Source organism: Eptatretus burgeri, unplaced genomic scaffold (genome assembly GCF_056783735.1).
Source record: "Eptatretus burgeri isolate ZD-2024b unplaced genomic scaffold, Ebu_testis_v1 Ebu_testis_scaffold_929, whole genome shotgun sequence".
NCBI lineage: Eukaryota > Metazoa > Chordata > Myxini > Myxiniformes > Myxinidae > Eptatretus > Eptatretus burgeri.
In genome coordinates, this window is record NW_028222878.1 from 4918 (window position 1) to 15000 (window position 10083).

Genomic DNA, 10083 nt, shown 5'->3' on the forward strand with positions numbered 1-10083 from the left:
AGAAACATTTATGTGGACTGTTTGTGAGAAACATTTATATGGACTGTCAGTGAGAAACATTTATATGGACTGTCAGTGAGAAACATTTTTTGGACTGTCTGTGAGAAACATTTATCTGGACTGTCTGTGAGAAACATTTATGTGGACTGTCTGAGAGAAACATTTATGTGGACTGTCTGAGAGAAACATTTATCTGGACTGTCTGTGAGAAACATTTATTTGGACTGTCTGTGAGAAACATTTATTTGGACTGTCTGAGAGAAACATTTATTTGGACAGTCTGTGAGAAACATTTATATGGACTGTCTGTGAGAAACATTTATCTGGACTGTCTGTGAGAAACATTTATGTGGACTGTCTGTGAGAAACATTTATATGGACTGTCTGTGAGAAACATTTATATGGACTGTCTGTGAGAAACATTTATTTGGACTGTCTGTGAGAAACATTTATTTGGACTGTCTGTGAGAAACATTTATATGGACTGTCTGTGAGAAACATTTATATGGACTGTCTGTGAGAAACATTTATATGGACTGTCTGTGAGAAACATTTATATGGACTGTCTGTGAGAAACATTTATATGGACTGTCTGTGAGAAACATTTATATGCACTGTCTGTGTGAAACATTTATGTGGACTGTCAGTGAGAAACATTTACATGGACTGTCTGTGAGAAACATTTATATGGACTGTCTGTGAGAAACATTTATATGGACTGTCTGTGAGAAACATTTATGTGGACTGTGTGTGAGAAACATTTATATGGACTGTCTGTGAGAAACATTTATATGGACTGTCTGAGAGAAACATTTATTTGGACTGTCTGTAAGAAACATTTACATGGACTGTCTGTGAGAAACATTTATATGGACTGTCTGTGAGAAACATTTATGTGGACTGTCTGTGAGAAACATTTATGTGGACTGTCTGTGAGAAACATTTATATGGACTGTCTGTGAGAAACATTTATATGGACTGTCTGTGAGAAACATTTATGTGGACTGTCTGTGAGAAACATTTATATGGACTGTCTGTGAGAAACATTTATTTGGACTGTCTGTGAGAAACATTTACATGGACTGTCTGTGAGAAACATTTATATGGACTGTCTGTGAGAAACATTTATATGCACTGTCTGTGAGAAACATTTATATGCACTGTCTGTGAGAAACATTTATGTGGACTGTTTGTGAGAAACATTGAAATGGACTGTCTGTGAGAAACATTCATGTGGACTGTTTGTGAGAAACATTTATCTGGACTGTCTGTGAGAAACATTTATTTGGACTGTCTGAGAGAAACATTTATTTGGACTGTCTGTAAGAAACATTTACATGGACTGTCTGTGAGAAACATTTATATGGACTGTCAGTGAGAAACATTTTTTGGACTGTCTGTGAGAAACATTTATATGGACTGTCTGTGAGAAACATTTTATGCACTGTCTGTGAGAAATTTATATGCACTGTCTGTGAGAAACATTTATATGGACTGTTTGTGAGAAACATTTATATGGACTGTCTGTGAGAAACATCTATATGCACTGTCTGTGTGAAACATTTATGTGGACTGTTTGTGAGAAACATTTATATGCACTGTCTGTGAGAAACATTTATATGGACTGTCAGTGAGAAACATTTACATGGACTGTCTGTGAGAAACATTTATATGGACTGTCAGTGAGAAACATTTTTTGGACTGTCTGTGAGAAACATTTATTTGGACTGTCTGAGAGAAACATTTATTTGGACTGTCTGTGAGAAACATTTATATGGACTGTCTGTGAGAAACATTTATATGGACTGTCTGTGAGAAACATTTATATGGACTGTCTGAGAGAAACATTTATTTGGACTGTCTGTGAGAAACATTTATGTGGACTGTTTGTGAGAAACATTTATATGGACTGTCTGTGAGAAACATTTATATGGACTGTCTGTGAGAAACATTTATATGGACTGTCTGTGAGAAACATTGATGTGGACTGTTTGTGAGAAACATTTATATGGGCTGTCTGTGAGAAACATTTATTTGGACTGTCTGTAAGAAACATTTATATGGACTGTCAGTGAGAAACATTTTTTGGACTGTCTGTGAGAAACATTTATCTGGACTGTCTGTGAGAAACATTTGTGTGGACTGTTTCTGAGAAACATTTATATGGACTGTCTGTGAGAAACATTTATATGGACTGTCTGTGAGAAACATTTATATGGACTGTCTGAGAGAAACATTTATTTGGACTGTCTGTAAGAAACATTTACATGGACTGTCTGTGAGAAACATTTATATGGACTGTCAGTGAGAAACATTTTTTGGACTGTCTGTGAGAAACATTTATATGGACTGTCTGTGAGAAACATTTGTATGGACTGTCTGTGAGAAACATTACTATATACTGTCTGTGAGAAACATTTATATGGACTGTCTGTGAGAAACAATTACATGGACTGTCTGTGAGAAACATTTATATGGATTGTCTGTTAGAAACATTTTTTGAGTGTCTGTGAGAAACATTTTCTGGATTGTCTGTTCGAAACATTTTTTGAGTGTCTGTGAGAAATATTTATCTCTACTGTCTGTGAAAAAAAATTACATGGACTGTCTGTGAGAAACATTTATATGGACTGTCTGTGAGAAACATTTATATGGACTGTCTGGGAGAAACATTTTTTGAGTGTCTGTGAGAAATATTTATCTGGACTGTCTGTGAGAAACATTGATTCGAGTGTCTGTGAGAAATATTTATATGGACTGTCTGTGAGAAACAATTACATGGACTGTCTGTGAGAAACATTTATATGGATTGTCTGAAAGAAACATTTTTTGAGTGTCTGTGAGAAATATTTATGTGGACTGTCTGTGAGAAACATTTATATGGACTGTCTGTGAGAAACATTTATTTGGACTGTCTGTGAGAAACATTTACATGGACTGTCTGTGAGAAACATTTATATGGACTGTCTGTGAGAAACATTTATATGGACTGTCTGTGAGAAACATTTATATGGACTGTCTGTGAGAAACATTTATATGGACTGTCTGTGAGAAACATTTATATGGACTGTCTGAGAGAAACATTTATTTGGACTGTCTGTAAGAAACATTTACATGGACTGTCTGTGAGAAACATTTACATGGACTGTCTGAGAGAAACATTTATTTGGACTGTCTGTGAGAAACATTTGCATGGACTGTCTGTGAGAAACATTACCATCTACTGTCTGTGAGAAATATTTACATGGACTGTCTGTGAGAAACATTTTTTGGACTGTCTGTGAGAAACATTTACATGGACTGTCTGAAAGAAACATTTACATGGACTGTCTGTGAGAAACATTTGCATGGACTGTCTGTGAGAAACATTACCATCTACTGTCTGTGAGAAATATTTACATGGACTGTCTGTGAGAAACATTTATATGGACTGTCTGTGAGAAACATTTTATGCACTGTCTGTGAGAAACATTTATATGGACTGTTTGTGAGAAACATTTATGTGGACTGTTTGTGAGAAACATTTATCTGGACTGTCTGTGAGAAACATTCATGTGGACTGTTTGTGAGAAACATTTATCTGGACTGTCTGTGAGAAACATTTATTTGGACTGTCTGAGAGAAACATTTACATGGACTGTCTGTGAGAAACATTTATATGGACTGTCTGTGAGAAACATTTATGTGGACTGTTTGTGAGAAACATTTATATGGACTGTCTGTGAGAAACATTTATATGGACTGTATGTAAGAAACATTTATGTGGACTGTCTGTGAGAAACATTTATATGGACTGTCTGTGAGAAACATTCATGTGGACTGTGTGAGAAACATTCATGTGGACTGTCTGTGAGAAACATTTATATGGACTGTCTGTGAGAAACATTCATGTGGACTGTCTGTGAGAAACATTTATGTGGACTGTCTGTGAGAAACATTCATGTGGACTGTGTGAGAAACATTCATGTGGACTGTCTGTGAGAAACATTTTCTGGACTGTCTGTGAGAAACATTCATGTGGACTGTGTGAGAAACATTCATGTGGACTGTCTGTGAGAAACATTTTCTGGACTGTCTGTGAGAAATATTTATATGGACTGTCTGTGAGAAATATTTATATGGACTGTCTGTGAGAAATATTTATATGGACTGTCTGTGAGAAATATTTATATGGACTGTCTGTGAGAAATATTTATATGGACTGTCTGTGAGAATCATTTATATGGACTGTCTGTGAGAAATATTTACTTGGACTGTCTGTGAGAAACATTTATATGGACTGTCTGTGAGAAACATTTATATAGAGTATAGACTGTCCAGCGCTGTCACGTGACGCCGCGTAAAAGCTGGACAGTCTGAGGTACATCACCGAACATGACTGGTCCAGCGCTGGCACGTGAGGCCGCGTATGAGCTCTGCAGTCCGAGGAACATGACCGAACATGATTGGTCCAGCGTTGTCACGTGACACCGCGTATGAGCTCTGCAGTCCGAGGAACATGACCGAACATGATTGGTCCAGCGCTGTCACGTGACGCCGCGTAAAAGCTGTGCAATCTGAGGTACATCACCGAACATGACTGGTCCAGCGCTGTCACGTGACGCCGCGTATGACCTATCACGGGGAATATCGTGTGTCTGTCTGAAACATTTATATGGACTGTCTGTGAGAAACATTTATATGGACTGTCTGTGAGAAACATTTATATGGACTGTCTCTTCTCTTCTTCTTTCGGCTGCTCCCGTTAGGGGTCGCCACAGCGGATCATCCGTATGATCCGCATAGTGATTTGGCACATGTTTTACGCCGGATGCCCTTCCTGACGCAACCCTGGTCGCCTCTTACGACACAGGGATATGGTACACCTATTTTAACCAGGGTATACATCGGCCCAGTACACTGGTACTCATTTCGCCGACCTCGGAAGGATGACAGGCTGAGTCAACCCCCTGGTGTATTAATTCAGTGGCCCAACGAGGCTTGAACTCAGGACCTTTTGGATCCCAAGCCGCTGCCCTAACCACTACGCCAACACCAGGCTTTTATATGGACTGTCTGTGAGAAACATTTATATGGACTGTCTGTAAGAAACATTTACATGGACTGTCTGTGAGAAACATTTATATGGACTGTCAGTGAGAAACATTTTTTGGACTGTCTGTGAGAAACATTTGTATGGACTGTCTGTGAGAAACATTACGATCGACTGTCTGTGAGAAACATTTATATGGACTGTCTGTGAGAAACATTTATGTGCACTGTCTGTGAGAAACATTTATATGGACTGTCTGTGAGAAACAATTACATGGACTGTCTGTGAGAAACATTTAAATGGATTGTCTGTTAGAAACATTTTTTGAGTGTCTGTGAGAAATATTTATGTGGACTGTCTGTGAGAAACATTTATATGGATTGTCTGTTCGAAACATTTTTTGAGTGTCTGTGAGAAATATTTATCTCTACTGTCTGTGAGAAACATTTATGTGGATTGTCTGTGAGAAACATTTTTGAGTGTCTGTGAGAAATATTTATCTGGACTGTCTGTGAGAAACATTTATATGGACTGTCTGTGAAAAACAATTACATGGACTGTCTGTGAGAAACATTCACATGGACTGTCTGTGAGAAACATTCACATGGACTGTCTGTGAGAAACATTTATATGGACTGTCAGTGAGAAACATTTTTTGAGTGTCTGTGAGAAATATTTATGTGGACTGTCTGTGAGAAACATTTATGTGGACTGTCTGTGAGAAACATTTTTTGAGTGTCTGTGAGAAAGATTTATCTGGACTGTCTGTGAGAAACAATTACATGGACTGTCTGTGAGAAACAATTACATGGACTGTCTGTGAGAAACATTTATATGGAATGTCTGTGAGAAATATTTTTATGGACTGTCTGTGAGAAATATTGATATGGACTGTCTGTGAGAAATATTGATATGGACTGTCTGTGAGAAATATTGATATGGACTGTCTGTGAGAAACATTTATATCGACTGTCTGGGAGAAACAATTACATGGACTGTCTGTGAGAAATATTTATCGAGACTGTCTGTGAGAAACATTTATATGGACAGCTGTGAGAAACATTTACATGTACTGTCTGTGAGAAACATTTATATGAGTGTCTGTGAGAAACATTTATATGGACTGTCTGTGAGAAACATTGATGTGGACTGTCTGTGAGAAACATTGATGTGGACTGTCTGTGAGAAACATTGATGTGGACTGTCTGTGAGAAACATTTATGTGGACTGTCTGTGAGAAACATTTATATGGACTGTCTGTGAGAAACATTGATGTGGACTGTCTGTGAGAAACATTTCTATGGACTGTCTGTGAGAAACATTTCTATGGACTGTCTGTGAGAAACATTTCTATGGACTGTCTGTGAGAAACATTTATATGGACTGTCTGTGAGAAACATTTATATGGACTGTCTGTGAGAAACATTTATATGGACTGTCTGTGAGAAACATTTATATGGACTGTCTGTGATAAACATTTATATGGATTGTCTGTGAAAAACATTTTTGAGTGTCTGTGAGAACTATTTATCTGGACTGTCTGTGAGAAACATTTGTATGAGTGTCTGTGAGAAACATTTGTATGAGTGTCTGTGAGAAACATTTGTATGAGTGTCTGTGAGAAACATTTGTATGAGTGTCTGTGAGAAACATTTGTATGAGTGTCTGTGAGAAGCATTTATATGGACTGTCTGTGAGAAATATTTACATGGACTGTCTGTGAGAAACATTTATATGGACTGTCTGTGAGAAATATTTCCATGGACTGTCTGTGAGAAATATTTAAATGGAATGTCTGCAAGAAACATTTTCATGGACTGTCTGTGACAAACATTTATATAGACTGTGAGATACATTTATATGGACTGTCTGTGAGAAACATTTATGTGGACTGTCTGTGAGAAACATTTACATGTTCTGTCTGTGAGAAACATTTATGTGGACTGTCTGTGAGAAACATTTATATGCACTGTCTGTGAGAAACATTTCTATGAGTGTCTGTGAGAAACATTTACATGTTCTGTCTGTGAGAAACATTGATATGGACCGTATGTGAGAAACATTTACATGTTCTGTCTGTGAGAAACATTATATGGACTGTCTGTAAGAAACATTTATATGCACTGTCTGTGAGAAACATATCTATAGACTCTCTGTGAGAAACATTCATATGGACTGTCTGTGAGAAACATTTTTCTGGACTCTCTGTGAGAACCATTTTTATGGACTGTCTGTGAGAAACATTTACATGCACTGTCTGTGAGAAACATTTACATGGACTGTCTGTGAGAAACATTTACATGGACTGTCTGTGAGAAACATTGAAATGGACTGTCTGTGAGAAACATTTACATGGACTGTCTGTGAGAAACATTGAAATGGACTGTCTGTGAGAAACATTTATATGGACTGTCTGTGAGAAACATTGAAATGCACTGTCTGTGAGAAACATTTATATGGACTGTTTGTAAGAAACATTTATATGGACTGTCTGTGAGAAACATTTATATGGACTGTCTGTGAGAAACATTTATATGGACTGTCTGTGAGAAACATTGAAATGCACTGTCTGAAAGAAACATTTATATGGACCGTCTGTGAGAAACATTTATATGGACTGTCTGTGAGAAACATTTATATGGACTGTCTGTGAGAAACATTTTTATGGGCTGTCTGTGAGAAACATTTACATGTTCTGTCTGTGAGAAAGATTTATGTGGACTGTGTGAGAAACATTTTTTGGACTGTCTGTGAGAAATATTTATTTGGACTGTCTGTGAGAAACATTTATATGAGTGTCTGTGAGAAACATTTATATGAGTGTCTGTGAGAAACATTCATATGGACTGTCTGTGAGAAACATTTGAGTGTCTGTGAGAAACATTTATATGGACTGTGTGTGAGAAACATATTGTGACGTCCACGGGACTTGAACAGTCCCGCCAACGTAGAGTGAGCCGAAACGATGGAGGCGATTTATTTGTTTATAACCCAAACATGGCGGTTCTAATCGCTCTACCGCAAACGGGACGAGGAAGGTGGCACGAGTCACTTTTCACTGAGTTGATGATGTTTATTTGTTTTTATTATTAAAAGAAATAACAAGACTCGGCAAGATGAGGGATCCGGGGCGATTCGACGGGATGGTGTGGATCGGGCGTGGGGGAAAACACAGACAATTCCAATGAATATACAGTTCTCAATTCCTCTCAGGCGCCACGCACGCACGCACGCACGCACACACGCACACACGCACACACGCACACACGCACACACACACGCACACACACACACACAGCTATTTCTGGTGGTCAGGCTGGACTGTGGTGTGGACGCAACTGTCCCTGGATCAGCGTCGGACGAGCCGGCCTTGCTCTGGCCAGGGGGGGCAGGAGAAACCGCGGTGCTGTCGACCTCCTGGTCCTGGCCCAAGTCCGCCCACAGCCGCTAGGGAACCAGCTCCGGCGCCAAGCCGAGAGCAGGAGAGGGAGGCAGGTCCGCCCGCCGCCCGACCCCGCACTCCGAGTCAGCAGAACCCCAGAGCCAACCAAAGTGAGGCACGAGGCTCGGCAAGGCTCCCAGACACGATCAAGAACACGATCGATTCAGCACAACAACCAGGACGCTCTCTGCCGCCACAGCTTCCACACCAAAAAAACACGATCGTTCTGGTTGTAATCTTCTTCTTCTTCCTTTTCGACCCCGAACAGAACCTTTTTATCCTTCGTCCTCGTCACTCCCAATCCAGCCGTTTATTGGCCCACCGCCATCGCCTTCAGCCAATCGTGATCACGGGGCGGAGCCATCCGCTGCACTGTCCTGTGACGTCACGGCCAGTCTTCAGAGAATACCAAAAGGGGTTTACTCAGACAGACTTACCCTTTCCCGTGTCCCTATCTAATTACGTGACAATTATCATCTCCCCCTTGAAGAAATGAACATTTACTGGACAACTTATCACCACTGAATTGCTACTTATTACATCGAGATCCTGGTAAACTCGAACAGCATGGCATACCTAATTAAACATCCTAATTACCCTTTGAATGCATACCCCCACCCCTCAAACGTAACACTGCCCCCTCCTCTGGTACCGCAGCTCCTGCAAGATAGATCACAGGCGCTACCGTACCAGCCTTAACACTGATTGACTCACACCTAATTAACCGAACGAAATAAAGTCGGAGCGGCAATGGGCAGCGAGTCGCAGCTAACTTACCTATCCTGCTTAATGTACGACCCCCTTATGGCCTTATCCCCGCCGAAACAATCATCCGTTTTTTTATTTTTTATTTTATCACATGAGAGCACTGAGCGAAGTTGCACTACATCCTCCGGATCATCGCTCTTGCCCAGCACTCTTCCAGTGATCTGGGGAGGGGAAACAAAAGGTTCCACAAAAACACAACACTTATACTTTACATTCCTACTCTAAGCCTTAACGACACTATTCACAGGATATTTACACTTGACCGCCTCCCCCAGTGGATGCTAATAGACCCAGCGTTACCTGGGGAGCCAATTTTCAAATTTGCTTGCCCCAAAATTATGCGGACATCATGCCCTTGCTGCACCTGTCAAGTTGTGCGGGATCGAGTGGGACTCACACATCTTCACAACACTCACACCTTGGTCATCATCACATTTCTAGGTCATGGTCCTCATTTTAATCATGCAGGCTGAATCCCGTCATGGCCGTGGGGTGGGTTACCACAAGATGATGGGGGCATCTCAGGTGCAACCATGCCCACAGGTAAGCTTTAGTCCAACCCGGACGCTTCTCCGCCCCGCTCCCTTTGATTCCCTCCCCCCTGGGAGCCATCAGCTCGAATCCCGTACAACACTCTGGAAGGGGTCTCACTCGCTCCTCTGGCCTTCCTGGGTCGCCAAGGTCCTACGCGCCTTGGTCGCCCAACCAGACCCTCTCCCAGTTGCCTCCAGACACTGTCACCATTAGCCAACAGGTAGTCAATCTCCTTGAAGGGGGTCGCAATTCACGCTCACCGTGAGCTTCCGCAATCCCTGTGGACAAGCACATCATCCCCACCCAC

The 10083-nt window shown here is 40.5% G+C and overlaps 1 long non-coding RNA gene across 1 annotated transcript in view; it reads right to left on the reverse strand.

Moving 5' to 3' along the window:
- Positions 1 to 3115: 3115 nt before the first annotated feature.
- Positions 3116 to 10083, reverse strand: part of LOC147006981 (uncharacterized) — a 7316-nt gene continuing 348 nt past the window's right edge. Inside the window, exons 1-2 of the long non-coding RNA XR_015054496.1 lie at positions 4571 to 10083; positions 3116 to 4482 (exon numbers count right to left, since the gene is read on the reverse strand). The exon at positions 4571 to 10083 is cut by the window's right edge and continues 348 nt beyond it. This is a non-coding gene — a long non-coding RNA (uncharacterized LOC147006981). The remainder of the gene's footprint in view (positions 4483 to 4570) is intronic.